This window comes from Lissotriton vulgaris, chromosome 11 (genome assembly GCF_964263255.1).
Source record: "Lissotriton vulgaris chromosome 11, aLisVul1.2, whole genome shotgun sequence".
Classification (NCBI taxonomy): domain Eukaryota; kingdom Metazoa; phylum Chordata; class Amphibia; order Caudata; family Salamandridae; genus Lissotriton; species Lissotriton vulgaris.
In genome coordinates this window covers 1,107,398,160-1,107,411,136 of record NC_141699.1, presented here as the reverse complement: position 1 = coordinate 1,107,411,136, position 12,977 = coordinate 1,107,398,160, and the positions used below count along the sequence as shown (strand labels likewise).

The 12,977-nt window shown below is 42.0% G+C and overlaps 1 protein-coding gene across 1 annotated transcript in view; it reads right to left on the bottom strand.

Moving 5' to 3' along the window:
• LOC147684249 (putative cation-transporting ATPase 13A4) overlaps positions 1 to 12,977 on the bottom strand; it is a 276,452-nt gene that overhangs the window by 129,143 nt on the left and 134,332 nt on the right. The gene's annotated exons all lie outside the window — the stretch shown is intronic.

Genomic DNA, 12,977 nt, shown 5'->3' with positions numbered 1-12,977 from the left:
GAACAAGAATCTCTGCTGGTTGTGAAGGTGACTTATAGTCTCTGCTGCTGTAGAGGTGGTATACAGTCCCTGCTGGATGTGCAGGTGGCGAATTGACTCTGCTGGTAGTTGAGGTGACCTAGAGTCTCTGCTGATTGTGGGAGTGACCTAGAGTCTCTGCTGGTTGTGGAGGTGACCTCAAGTCTCTGCTGACTGTAGAGATGACTCAGAGTTTCTGCTGGTTATGGAGGTGACATAGAATCTCTGCTGGTTATGGAGGTGACCTAGAGTCTCTGCAGGTTGTGTAGGTGATCCAGAATCTCTGCTGGTTGTGGAGGTGACCTCAAGTCTCCGCTGACTGCAGAGGTGACCTAGAGTCTCTGCTGGTTGTTTAGGTGACCTAGTGTATCTCCTGGTTGTAGAGGTGAACCGGAGTCTCTGCAGGTTGTGGAGGTGACTCAGATTTTCTGCTGGTCATGGAGGGGACCTAGAGTCTCAGCTAGTTGTGGAGGTGACCTAGAGTCTCTGCTGGTTGTGGGGGGGACCTAGAGTCTCTGCTGGTTGTGGAGGTGATCCAGAATCTCTGTGGGTTGTGAAGGTGACCTACAATATCTGCTGGTAGTTGAGATGACCTAGAGTCTCTGCTGACTGTGGAGGTGACCCAGAGTATCTGCTGATTGTGGAGGTGACCTAGAGTCTCTGCTGGTTGTGGCGATGACCTAGCATATGCGCAGGTTATGGGGGTGACTTAGAGTCTCTGCTAGTTGTGGAGGTGACCCAGAGTCTCTGCTGGTTGTGAAGGTGACCTACATTCTCTGCTGGTAGTTGAGGTAACCTAGAGTCTCTCCTGATTGTGGAGGTGACCCAGAGTCTCTGCTGATTATAAAGGTGACCCAGAATCTCAGCTGGTTGTGGAGGTGACCTAGAGTTTGCTTGTTGAGGAGGTGACCTAGAGTGTCTGGTGGTTGTGGAGGTGGCCTTGAGTCTCTGGTGGTTGTGGAGGTGACCTAGAGTCTCTGCTGGTTGTGGAGGTGGCCTTTAGTCTCTGGTGGTTGTGGAGGAGACCTAGAGTCTCTACTGGTTGTGGAGGTGACCCAGAGTCTCTGCTGGTTTATGGAGGTGACCCAGAGTCTCTGCTGCTTGTGGAGGTGACCCATAGTCTCTGCTGGTTGTGGAGGTGACCTAGAGTCTCTGCTGGTTGTGGAGGTGACCTAGAGTCTCTGCTGGTTGTGGAGGTGGCCTTTAGTCTCTGGTGGTTGTGGAGGTGACCTAGAGTCTCTCCTGGTTGTGGAGGTGACCCAGAGTCTCTGCTGGTTTATGGAGGTGACCCAGAGTCTCTGTTGCTTGTGGAGGTGACCCATAGTCTCTGCTGGTTGTCGAGGTGACCTAGAGTCTCTGCTGGTTGTGGGAAGGCACAGCAAACCGTAGGCCTCTGGTGAGCAGAATTTCATACATCTTTCTTTTAAAAGATGTCATTTTGTTCAGAGCTTCGAGTGCAGATTATATTTTTATCAATGTGGCACTGCTTGAAGAAAGACAAATCCTCACTATCTGTTTAGTGATTTTGTAAATCTCTCTGGATTCTTGAATTTATTTGCTTATTTCGATTTACCTACCATGTTGTACTAATTCTTCTGGATTTCAAATGGTGATAGCCTTACATTTCTGAAGTCTTTATATACTTTACATATTCATGTATCCAATTGTTTTTTTCTTCCTACTAGTATTAGATTTCTATATCAGCTCATATATTTGTGGAATTAGATATTGAAATTGTCATCCATCCAACTGTATTATTATTTAAAAATATTTAATTTACACATTTTTTTAAAAACGTATTCCTTATTTTATCCTAAACTTGATGTTGACCTTTAGACAGTTTCTGGCCATTTGCAGCTATGTGTCTCTTTATTTGGCTCAATATTATTTTATGTTCATTTTCAGACGTATTGCTTTGAGGTTGTGACTATATTCCTGTTTCTCTCCAGTGAATATTAGCACTACTTAATTTTGCTTTCAGTGTAACATTCAGTATCAAAGATAACATTATTCTGTGTTTTTCATGCCATGGCTACCTGTGGACACACTTAGACAAAAGTGTTAAAGTAACTGGATGCCTCCTGCTGTTGTTCTATCCCACAAACATCCAAAGTATTTGTTTAGTTCAGCCTTTGCACCTCTCTTTGGTGAATATCCCATTGAGCATGTTCTTTGAGCGCTACAGCACCTCTATTTAGTGAGCACCACCATGTTCGTTGAGCTCTGCAGCACCTTTCTTTAGAGAGTACCCCCACGTTCATTGAGCTCTGCAGCACCTCTCTTCAGTGAGTACCCCCATGTATATTGACCTCTGCAGCACCATTCTTTTGTGAGTACCCCATGTTCACTGAGCTCCACTGTACTCCTTTCAACCATGTCCATTGAGCTAAGCTTGCTCTTTGTATCATACATACTTCAATAGATGCTCACTGTTCGTTACCTAGAGTCAGCCTCAAAACCAGAGAGTGCTGTAGTTGTACATTCACAACATGTGTGTTAGTGGGTGGTTGTGCTTTTAAATAATAATATGAACCCAATCAGTCTGTCAGTCAAATCACTTTATTAGATACTTGAAAATTTTAAAGATCGGAGGGAGGCAAGATGGCCGCTGTAGCGTTGTAGGTGCAAGTCGCATTCCGACCCCTCTCCAACCCATGCTTAGTCCCAGGCATCAGATGGGTTACTGAAAGATAGTATGCAATCTATTCTTTGGAGGCAGCAAAGTTGCGATAACAGGCCAAGATCGAAGGAGCACAGCTGTGGATTTTGGAGCTTTGTACGCATTTTGACTAAAGTGAAGTCATTGTCTGTCTCGCTCTGTAAGACAATCCAGGCAGAGATGGCGTTTCGAGGGAAAGATAAACAGCCCATGCCTAGCGACCTAAATAAAGAAACATGCCAGAAGGAAGCGGGGAGAACCGGCACCATACCGAAAACCAAAATGCCTCCTCCCGCCAAGCGATCGACTCCTACAATATCTACAGCGACTAAAGCTCAACAACGTAAATTGGAGAAAGCCAGCGAGAAGGAAAAAGAGCTCAAGCAGAGCAAGGATACACGAAGGGGTAATAGCAATCAAGCAGTACGCGATCATCCAGAGAGGAAGAAGAACGAGAAAGACCCCACTTACCGGCAGCCCTCGGTATCAGAAGTCTTCAGTGTCAAGGCACTCCCGGGGACAGCAGGTTCTGGCATGGCAACCTCGACGAAGACGGCAGCCCTACCGCCCGATGGAGCAGGCAACAGCGTCCTCGAGGACGCAAGCGGAGGTGTTGCCGAGCAACCAGGATACACAGAACTCACGCTTCCCGCGGAGCTCCCGTCGGCGAGTTGGACGCACGACGCTGGCGGAGAGCTGGAGTTGGAGCAGGGGAGCCAAGAAGAGCGTTCTGATGCGGAGAAAGAGGTGAGAGAGACCGCTGGCAGGGCAGAGGGGCTGATTACGGGACAAATGTTAGAGGCTCTGCAAGAGGTGGAGGCAGAGATGCGTGAGGAACAAGCCCAATATAAAAAAGATAGCGATACATTGAGGGGGAACGCTGCGAACCTCAGACCACAGACAGAGCAAAAAGAGCAGGCAGAGATTGACTTTACGGAGGGAGCTGAGGGGGATAGGTTCTTCTCAGTTTGCGAAGAATCGAAATCAGCGATGGCAAGCAGCGACGAGAAAAGAGACTCCTCAGACTCAGGCACGAGTTCTGCTGACAGTGGTGGTTCCAGGGGGAGAAGCACGCAAAAAAGGCGCAAAATGGCATCTAGAAAAGCAGGCTCCCCACTGAGTTCATACAAAAATGCTCATAAGAAACTGTTATGGGACTATTCTGCTACCTCTAATATGTATAAAGAAGATGGGCAAGATGTTCAAAACGAGGGAGGGAAATTGGATATAATGTTTGCCACACTAAAGCAAATGCAAACAGAAGCTAGAGCTGAAAGTCGGAGAGCCAGACACGACACCAAAAAAATTCAAGCTTCGATCAAGAAAATAAACAAAAAGTTTGAGGAAGTGGAGGAGAGAGTCATTGGAGTCGAAGAGAGAACGCGCAGATCAGAGGATGAAGTTACGGACTGGCAGACAACCAGAGAAGAGCAGACAAAGATTGTGGAGGATCTACAATGGAAGGTGGAGGATTTGGAGAATCGCCAGAGGCGCAATAACGCTAGACTCCTTGGAATTGAGGAAGGGGTGGAGGGGCAAGACCCCAGATGCTTCGTCGTCAAACTGTTAAAAGGGGCCTTTCCGGAGGTGCCATGGCATTGGGAGCAAGAAGTACAGAGAGCCCATAGGTTTCCGCTCACAGTAAAGAAAAGAAGAGAAGAGGGTACAGGAGCACTCCCAAGGGCTATCTTAGTATTCTTTGGTAACTTTTTGGCAAGACAAGAACTGATGGAGAAAGCCAGACCCGATTCTAGGAAGACGGTCGAAGGAATAACATTTTTTGCTAGACCAGACTTTTGTCATGTAACTGTGGAGAGGCGGTGGAGACTTAGACAATTGATTGCAGCATTTCAGAGTCAAGGAGCAGAGGCATACCTAATGTTCCCAGCAAAGCTAAAAGTTATATCAGGAGGTCGAACTAGAATGTTTTTCTCTGAGATTAAGGCAGGAGAATTTTTAGCTGAGCTGACAGAAAAAGGGGGAGCTAGAAGGAAGTAAAAAAAAGGGAATTTACATGGGAAACAAGGAAATGAAAAGAGTAATGGGAGATGATAGTCAACTTAATAAGCCTGGGAGGTAGGAATTGTTAATGGGGGTAGATGCGCAGTGGGGAGGAGGGGGGGGGGGCGACGCTGCAACGCTCAGTGGACACGCATAGGTCAGGAGTGACCTATTTGCCTGTCATAGGGGGGGGTGGGTCTGCAGTTTGGGAGGGGGGATACAAAAGGGGGGGTGACGGGGGGGCTGGAACACTGGTGATGGTTGGTGTAGCAATACAGTACAGATTTTTAAAATATATATGGAAGAGAGAAAATGTGTGGGTAACTTCAAGAGAGCAGTTGAAGGGATGGTAAAAGCAAAACTTGAGTTATGGCAATCAGGATAATTACGATTAATATATGTGCTCTAAATAACGGGGAAAAAAGACAAAAGCTGTCTGCATTGTTGCAATTCTGGAAAATCGACATAATCTGCTTACAGGAAACACATGTAGCTGTTAAAGACAAGTATATGTTAGATCAATTGGGTTTTGAGGTTCTTGCTTATACAGGACAGGAAGGGAGAAGCAAGGGAGGGGCAGTCTTGGCTAGGGAAGGCACTGTGAAGGTGAAAAAGAAAAAGGAGGACTGTGATGGGAGATGGGTAATGCTTGATATGGAAACTGTAGCAGGAAAATGTACACTTATCTCATTGTATGGCCCAAATGAGGATGAACCTGAATTAATTGAATTTCTGGACGGAGAAATAGCATTGTGGCCAGAACCTGTGATATGTTGTGGGGACTTTAACATCAATGGTTTGGACGGCCTAACTGGTGAGAAGGGGGTTAGATACCATGGGAGGAAAAAAAAGATATATAAAGCTGTACAAAATTTTGTTCGACATAATGCGCTGGTGGATATGTGGTCGGAATCGAATCCAGTAGGCACAGGCAGCACTTTCTATTCAGCTCCACACAAAACAATAGCCAGACTGGATTACTTTTTTATATCTAGCTCACTTGTAGGTGGAGCCAGAATAGAATGACTCCCCAGAATAGTGTCAGATCATAACCCACTGGTCCTAAATATATCAGTGCCCCAAAATAAGGAAACACCAAGATCTACATGGACATTTGAACGAGGGTTGCTGAAGGAGAAGGAGTACATTACAAGAATGCAAGAATGGATAATACAATTTTGGGACATGAATAGGTACTCGGCCTCAGCGGATATGGTATGGGATAGCTTTAAGGCAGGTGTGAGGGGGGAGACACTAAGTTACACAATAGCAAGAAGTAAAAGGGAAAAAGAGAAAACGGAAGAGGAGATTAGAACCTTGGTGGCACTAGAAGAGGCCTTAGTCGATGCAATAAGTAGGCAAGAACCTTTTGAACAAATCCTGCTGGCTTTGGAAACACAGAAGGCAGAAGCAGGCATTATATTGGCACAGAAGACAGCAAGGAACTATTTAGCAAAAAAAGAGAGATGCTATGAATTTAATGAGAGGTTTGGTCATCTGTTGGCAATTAGGACCAGACAAACTCTAGCAGCAGGGGAGATAAAAGAAATTAGGGATAGCACTGGGACAATTGTCAACAAGGTGGAGGAGGTACAGGAGGTGTTTAGAAGGTTTTATGAGGTTTTATATCAACAAGATATAAGTAGTGGAAATCTAGAAGAAGAAAGTATGGAATATTTGCTACAAGGGCCACAGATAGGGTTAAGCACAGAGGAGAGGGATAAGTTAGATGGGCAACTAGCAGTCCAGGAGATAAGATATGCAGTATTTAGTTTACCATCGGGCAAAGCAACAGGACAAGATCAGATACCTGCAGAGTTCTACAAAACCTTTTGGGATGTGTTAGCTAAGGATATGTGGGCAATCTGTTGCTTGGCACAGGGGTGGTAGAATAGTTCCACAATCTTGGGCCGGCGCGGACATTATAGTGATACTAAAAAAGGATAAACCCCCAACAGAACCGGGCTCCTATAGGCCAATCACATTGTTCAATGCCGACGCTAAGATATTTTCTAAATCATTAGCTAATAGGTTGAGCAAGGTTATAGAGGGGGTGGTATCCCCGGCGCAACATGGATTTATACCTGGTATATGGACTACCCAACACACCAGGCAGATGATCACCATCTTAGATGCAGCGGAGGCTGCAGGAGACCCTGTCGCGGCGATTTTTCTGGATGCCGAGAAGGCCTTTGACAGGGTCTCCTGGGCTTATTTATGGAAAGCCATGGAATGGGCAGGTATAGGCATGGGATATATAACAGCAATCCAGGCACTTTATAAACAACCCACTGCTAGGATAAGAATTAATAAATCCTACTCAAAGACGGTTCAGATTGGACGAGGGACTAGGCAGGGATGTCCAGCCTCGCCTTTACTATTTGCCATATATTTGGATCCATTTTTAAGAAGGCTCACACATAATATCAGGGTCCCCCCAGTTACAATGCACGAGAAAGACTACAAACTATTTGCTTATGCAGATGACGTGGCTATCACAACACCAGCACCGGAGGGGGCGCTGATCGAAATCGAACAGGAGGCAAGAAATTTCGGTGCGTTCTCAGGGTATCTCATAAATAGAGGGAAGACACAAGTGGTACAGAATAGATATACAACATTTGTAGACACAAGAGTAGTTCCAGAAGCAATGTACTTGGGAGTCAGGGTGACCACGGAGCTAGAGAAATTAGTAGAGATTAATATGGAACCACTGATAGGGAAGGTGAAAAGAAACATGGAGAGAGTCAACAATTTACACCTGATACTAATGGGGCGTATTAATTTTATTAAAATGGTCACTTTCCCAAAATTTTTATATCTGTTTAGAGCAATTCCCTTATACTTTGATGGCACATGGTTTAATAGGATAGAATCCACAGTGAATAGATTAATTTGGGCACAGGGGAAGACACGTAGGGCGTATCGATTTTTGACACTATCAAGAGAGAAGGGAGGTTGGGGGGCACCGGATTTTAGACTTTACTACTGGGCGGCAGTTCTCCAATACTCCAAGGGGCTATTAGGAGGAAGTGACCAGCAGGAGGAGAGAGCATGTCCAGAGAACGTCTACGAAGCACTTCTGGGAAAAATGGCAGAGAATGCCTTAGTTACAACTGTGGATTTTGTCTATTTTAAGCATACAAGGTTTAAGACTTTGAGCGCAGTATACAAAATATGGAGGGCAATTAAGAAGAAGCTAGGATTGGGGAGGTATAACAGATACCTGAGACTGTACATGAATAACGAGCTCCCGGCTGAGATTTTTAGGGATGTTGTTATGAAGGAGTGGGATGACAGAGGGATCAAGAAATTAGGAGACATGTTGGATGAGAAAGGAGGGTTCTTACTATTTCAAGATAACCAATATAGATTTAAAACACCTGGGAACAACTTCTTTAAATATTTACAAGTGAGAAGCTACTTCCATTCAAAACAGGGGGGATCAGCAGGAATGACAAGTTGTAGGATAATGGACTACATGGGGAGTAGCCTACAGTGCTCAATTAGACAATTGTATGCAGAACTACAGGTATACAAAACAGATGATAGAGAGAAATATGGCAACAAGTGGGTGGAACAAGTAAGGGCCCACCCGGAAGCTCTTCAAGCCTCATTAGATCTAGGGCGATCCGTTCTGTGCTCAGCAACTTTGCAAACCCAACACTACAAGACAGTTTACTCGTTATACCACACACCTGCCAGAATTGCCCAGTGGGGGGGAAGCACTGGAATAACATGCCCGCGCTGCAACTCAACGAGTGCTAACATCACTCATATGTTTTCACAATGCCCACAACTCTATACCTTAAAATTGGCAATAGAGGAATTCTTGGAGAAATCCCTGGGGATAAAGTCTAAATTAACGGACAAATTGATAATATTAGGCATCAGTATAGGAGATAATAACATACACCCAGAATTTTTGTTTATGGTTACAGCAGTGTTTAGACTCATTATTGCGAAAGCCTGGAAAGATAAATCGGCACCGACGTTTCAGACGTGGATAGCAAAGATACTTGCTATATATAATCTGGAGAAAGCTATCTATGATAGGAAAGGCAGAAGGGCAAGGGTATTGGGGGTAGGATCTGGCTTCCCATTGAGCAATGGAAGAGCAGAAAGAATTAAAAATACAGGAGCTGATATGGTTTTTTTTGCTTTCTTTTTCCCTTTCTCTTCATAGGGCTATATCAGCTTCTGTCCTATTTTTGGTTTTTCTCTTTTTTGTTAGGTATGAAGATGGCTGTATTGTATATGTATAACGGTGTAAAACAAAGCTGTACTGTAAAAACTGTATTGGATGTAACAGAAAAATTGGGGGGTGGAAATTTGAATAAAAATATTTAAAAAAAAAAAAAGAAAATTTTAAAGATCATAAAAGTTCAAAGATGCACAGTATACCGTTAAAAAAGAGGATACAACTTTCATAATAAGAAATATTGACAGTAATTTGATGACAGGACTAAAATATATGTTTCCTAGTTTATGAAACAGAGTGGCTCCACTGCCTAGTCTTCCATGAGGGAAGTAAATATGAGGCCACAGTATAACATACTAGTTTATTAGAGGTAGTGATTGTAAAAAATACAAAGCTGGACGACATTGGGTAAACTGGTATTTACGCATTAGCAGCAAAATACATCTTTTGTGTGACGCTTTATGAAATTAACAAAAGAATATAATATGTATATTTGATTGGGGAGAAGAGTCATGAAAAGGACAAGGTGACAGGTCATCTAAGGAGTAAATGCCTGCCGAATAGGAGAACATAGAAGGAATAAGGTTAAGATGGAATCACACAAAAATAAATCAATGGCACAAATTAGTTACCAAGGATAGATATCCCGGGGCGCCATCTTGTTCGATAGTGCGCTCTAGATATAATTTTACAGATGCCTTCGAATAATTTAGTTTAGAATGCTCCAAATCCCAAGTACCAAAAAGAACCCAATCAAGTATGTCAGAATAATATATATAAGATTAATATGAATACCATCACACATATCAGAATAATATATATCCTAATTATATGCATATATATATATATTCATATACATATATATTCACACTGCACATTGCAAGTTAGGGGATTAACTCCCCTTGAATCCTGAGGGTTCCTGGGGTCCAACTAGCTCACCAGGCACCTCCAGTAAGCGCCACAGAACTACCTTGCAGATAGGTGTATAAAGGAGCTTGGCATTGGACGACCTCTCTGCAAAGCAGCTCTGTGGCGCTTACAGGAGGGACCTGGTGAGCTAGTTGGCCCAAAGGGACCCTCAGGATTCAAGGGGACTTACTCCCCAATTTACAACTTGCTAGGGGGTGCGTTTGCACAGTGGTGCAGGGAGGGAGTGGGTACTCATATAAGAAGTTAGCAATCCTGCTGTGTGGGACTTACTGGCGATAATAAAAGGGGTAGTTGGCCCCCAAGCTTGACATTGGGGGCTAACTACTCCCTCTGTTACCTCCAGTAAATCCCACACAGTGGGATTTCCAAGAGGTGTTTCTAAGGCCATTCTCACCTTTCTCCACCACTCTGGAAATGCAACTGGTATATTATAGTTAGAAATTAGCTTGTAGAAACATTTTTTATTTACTAAAAAAACATAGGTTTCAGGCATGTTATAGTTAGAAATTGACATTTAAAAAACCATCGAAATTCAATGAAAAATTCAAAGGTTTCTGGAACATTACAGTTAATTGAACATTTCACTCGTACAAAACCAAAGAAATTTGGCCATATGGTTAGTTCAGCTAACTATAACTTGCGCCCCCTCAATGCACTGCTGATGACATCACATATTACACCATTGATGACATGGTCAGTGACATCACTGATGACATCACTGATCACATCTCAAATGAGATCACTGATGACATCATACACATGAAAATCTGATTCACCTCCTCATACCCTAATATAACCTTTGATACAACCGCTCTAACATACAGACTACCATTTTCAAAACAATAGACACATCAATACTAGTTACTGAATATGTACTGACTGATTCCTAGGTGTACACACACATCCACTCATTCACCCATGCAGTCACTCATACATGCAGTCCCTCATCAATACAACACTATCATATGCACTCATACACCTACACAGACACTCACACACCACCACACATCCAGAGTTACTCACACACCTAGTCAGTCAAGCAAACAATCAATCATATTTCTATTTACTCACTTATACAGACACCACCTCACTTATTCATACAGATACTAACACATAAATACTCTCTTCTAGAATCACTGAATTAAGTACACACTCAACCATGCAGCCACTCTCACAATCACTGACTCTTACATGTGGTTATTTATATATACCATTACTCACATAAACTGACTTTTACATATGTAGTTACTCGCACATGTACCACTGAAACATTCATTCACTCACCAACACACCCATACACACACTCACCCACCCATACAAATATTTTCACATGCACTCTTGAACCCATAGACCCAGTGAATCAACCACTCACACATCTATGCAGATAGTCACACCCCACCCACACACACACATCCACTCAGGCAGCCATACAAACACTCAGGCAACCAATCAATAACCTATATAGACACTCATGGAGCTACTCACCAACTCATGCAGCAGCTTACACAACAACAGATAGACTGATAAAGACATTCACACAGTTTAGTCACTAACCCATGCATTCAGTAGGACACATTTATTCACTCACTTATACAGTTAGTCACGCTCTTACTAAATTCTCCATCCAGACACTTAACACCCACTCATTCTACAATACACCTTAACATATATATAAAATATATTTAAACTTTTTAGAAACACACAGTCACTGGATGATGTCATCAGTGAAGTCACTGACCATGTCATGAATGAAGTAATATGTGACATCATCAGCAGTGCATTGGGGGGCGAGTTATAGTTAGCTGACCTAACTATAACGGCTGAATTCTTTTGGTTTTGTATGAGTGAAATGTCTAACTAACTATAACGTGCCTGAAACCTATGATTTTTTCAGTGAATATATATATATATATATATATATATATATATATATATATATATATATATATATATATATATATATATATATATATATATATATATATATATATATATATATATATATATATTTTACATTTGTACAGAATTGATTTGGTGAAAATGTGATTTATTTAAAATATGATAATACCAATGCATTTAGGCGGTAATTTGTTGATGTAAAGGTAATACCAATAAGAAGTATTGTTTCCATGTTTACTAATGGATGTTGCACTGGCACTTTAAAAGAAATAAAAAATCACACTAAGTTGTCATCTGTTCAAGGGAGGGATCTCCCGAAACGCGTCATGGCGGCAGTGGCGAAAATAAACTGATTGCACTGAACCTGGGTCTGCGCTGGTCTTTGTTCGAAGGCACCAATATTCAAGACGAGGTTGGATAATATATATATATATATATATATATATATATATATATATATATATATATATATATATATATATATATATATACACACACACACACACACACATATATATACATATATATTCATATTTTCTTATATACATACATATATATATATATATATAAACACATATATATTTATGTGTATATATATTTTTTTCACTGAAAAAACATAGGTTTTAGGGGTGTTATAGTTAGCTGGACATTTCACTAGAACAAAACCATTGAAATGCCTCTGTTATAGTTAGTTGTACTCACTATAACTCACGAGCCCGCAATCGACTGCTGATGATGTCAAATATTACACCATTCATGACATGGTAAGTGACATCACTGATGACATCTCAAATGACATCACTGATGACATCATCCAGTGACTGTAGTTTGGTTCAATATTTAAATAGGTATTATATATAGCAATCTGGATTGAATGGTGAGTGGATGTATAAGTGTGTGGATGGAGGATTTCGTAGCACTGTGATTGACTGTCTAAGAAACTAATATAAAGTGTCTCACTAAATATATGGGATAGTGATTAAACTGTGTGAATACCTGTATCACTCTATCTCTTGTTGTGTAAACTACTACATAAGTTGGTTACTAGCTGTGTGAAAGTCTATATTAGTTATTAATTAGTTAAGTGAGTATTTGCATGGGATAGTGAATGTGTGTGATTGGGTGGGAGGTCTGTGACTGTCCAAATATGTGTAAATAGTTGATTTAGTAGGTATATGAGTTAAGACCGTATGTGGAAACAGTTTGGGTGAGTGAATCTCTTTATGGGTGTGGTGATAAGTAAATATATTTCTCAATGATACATATCCA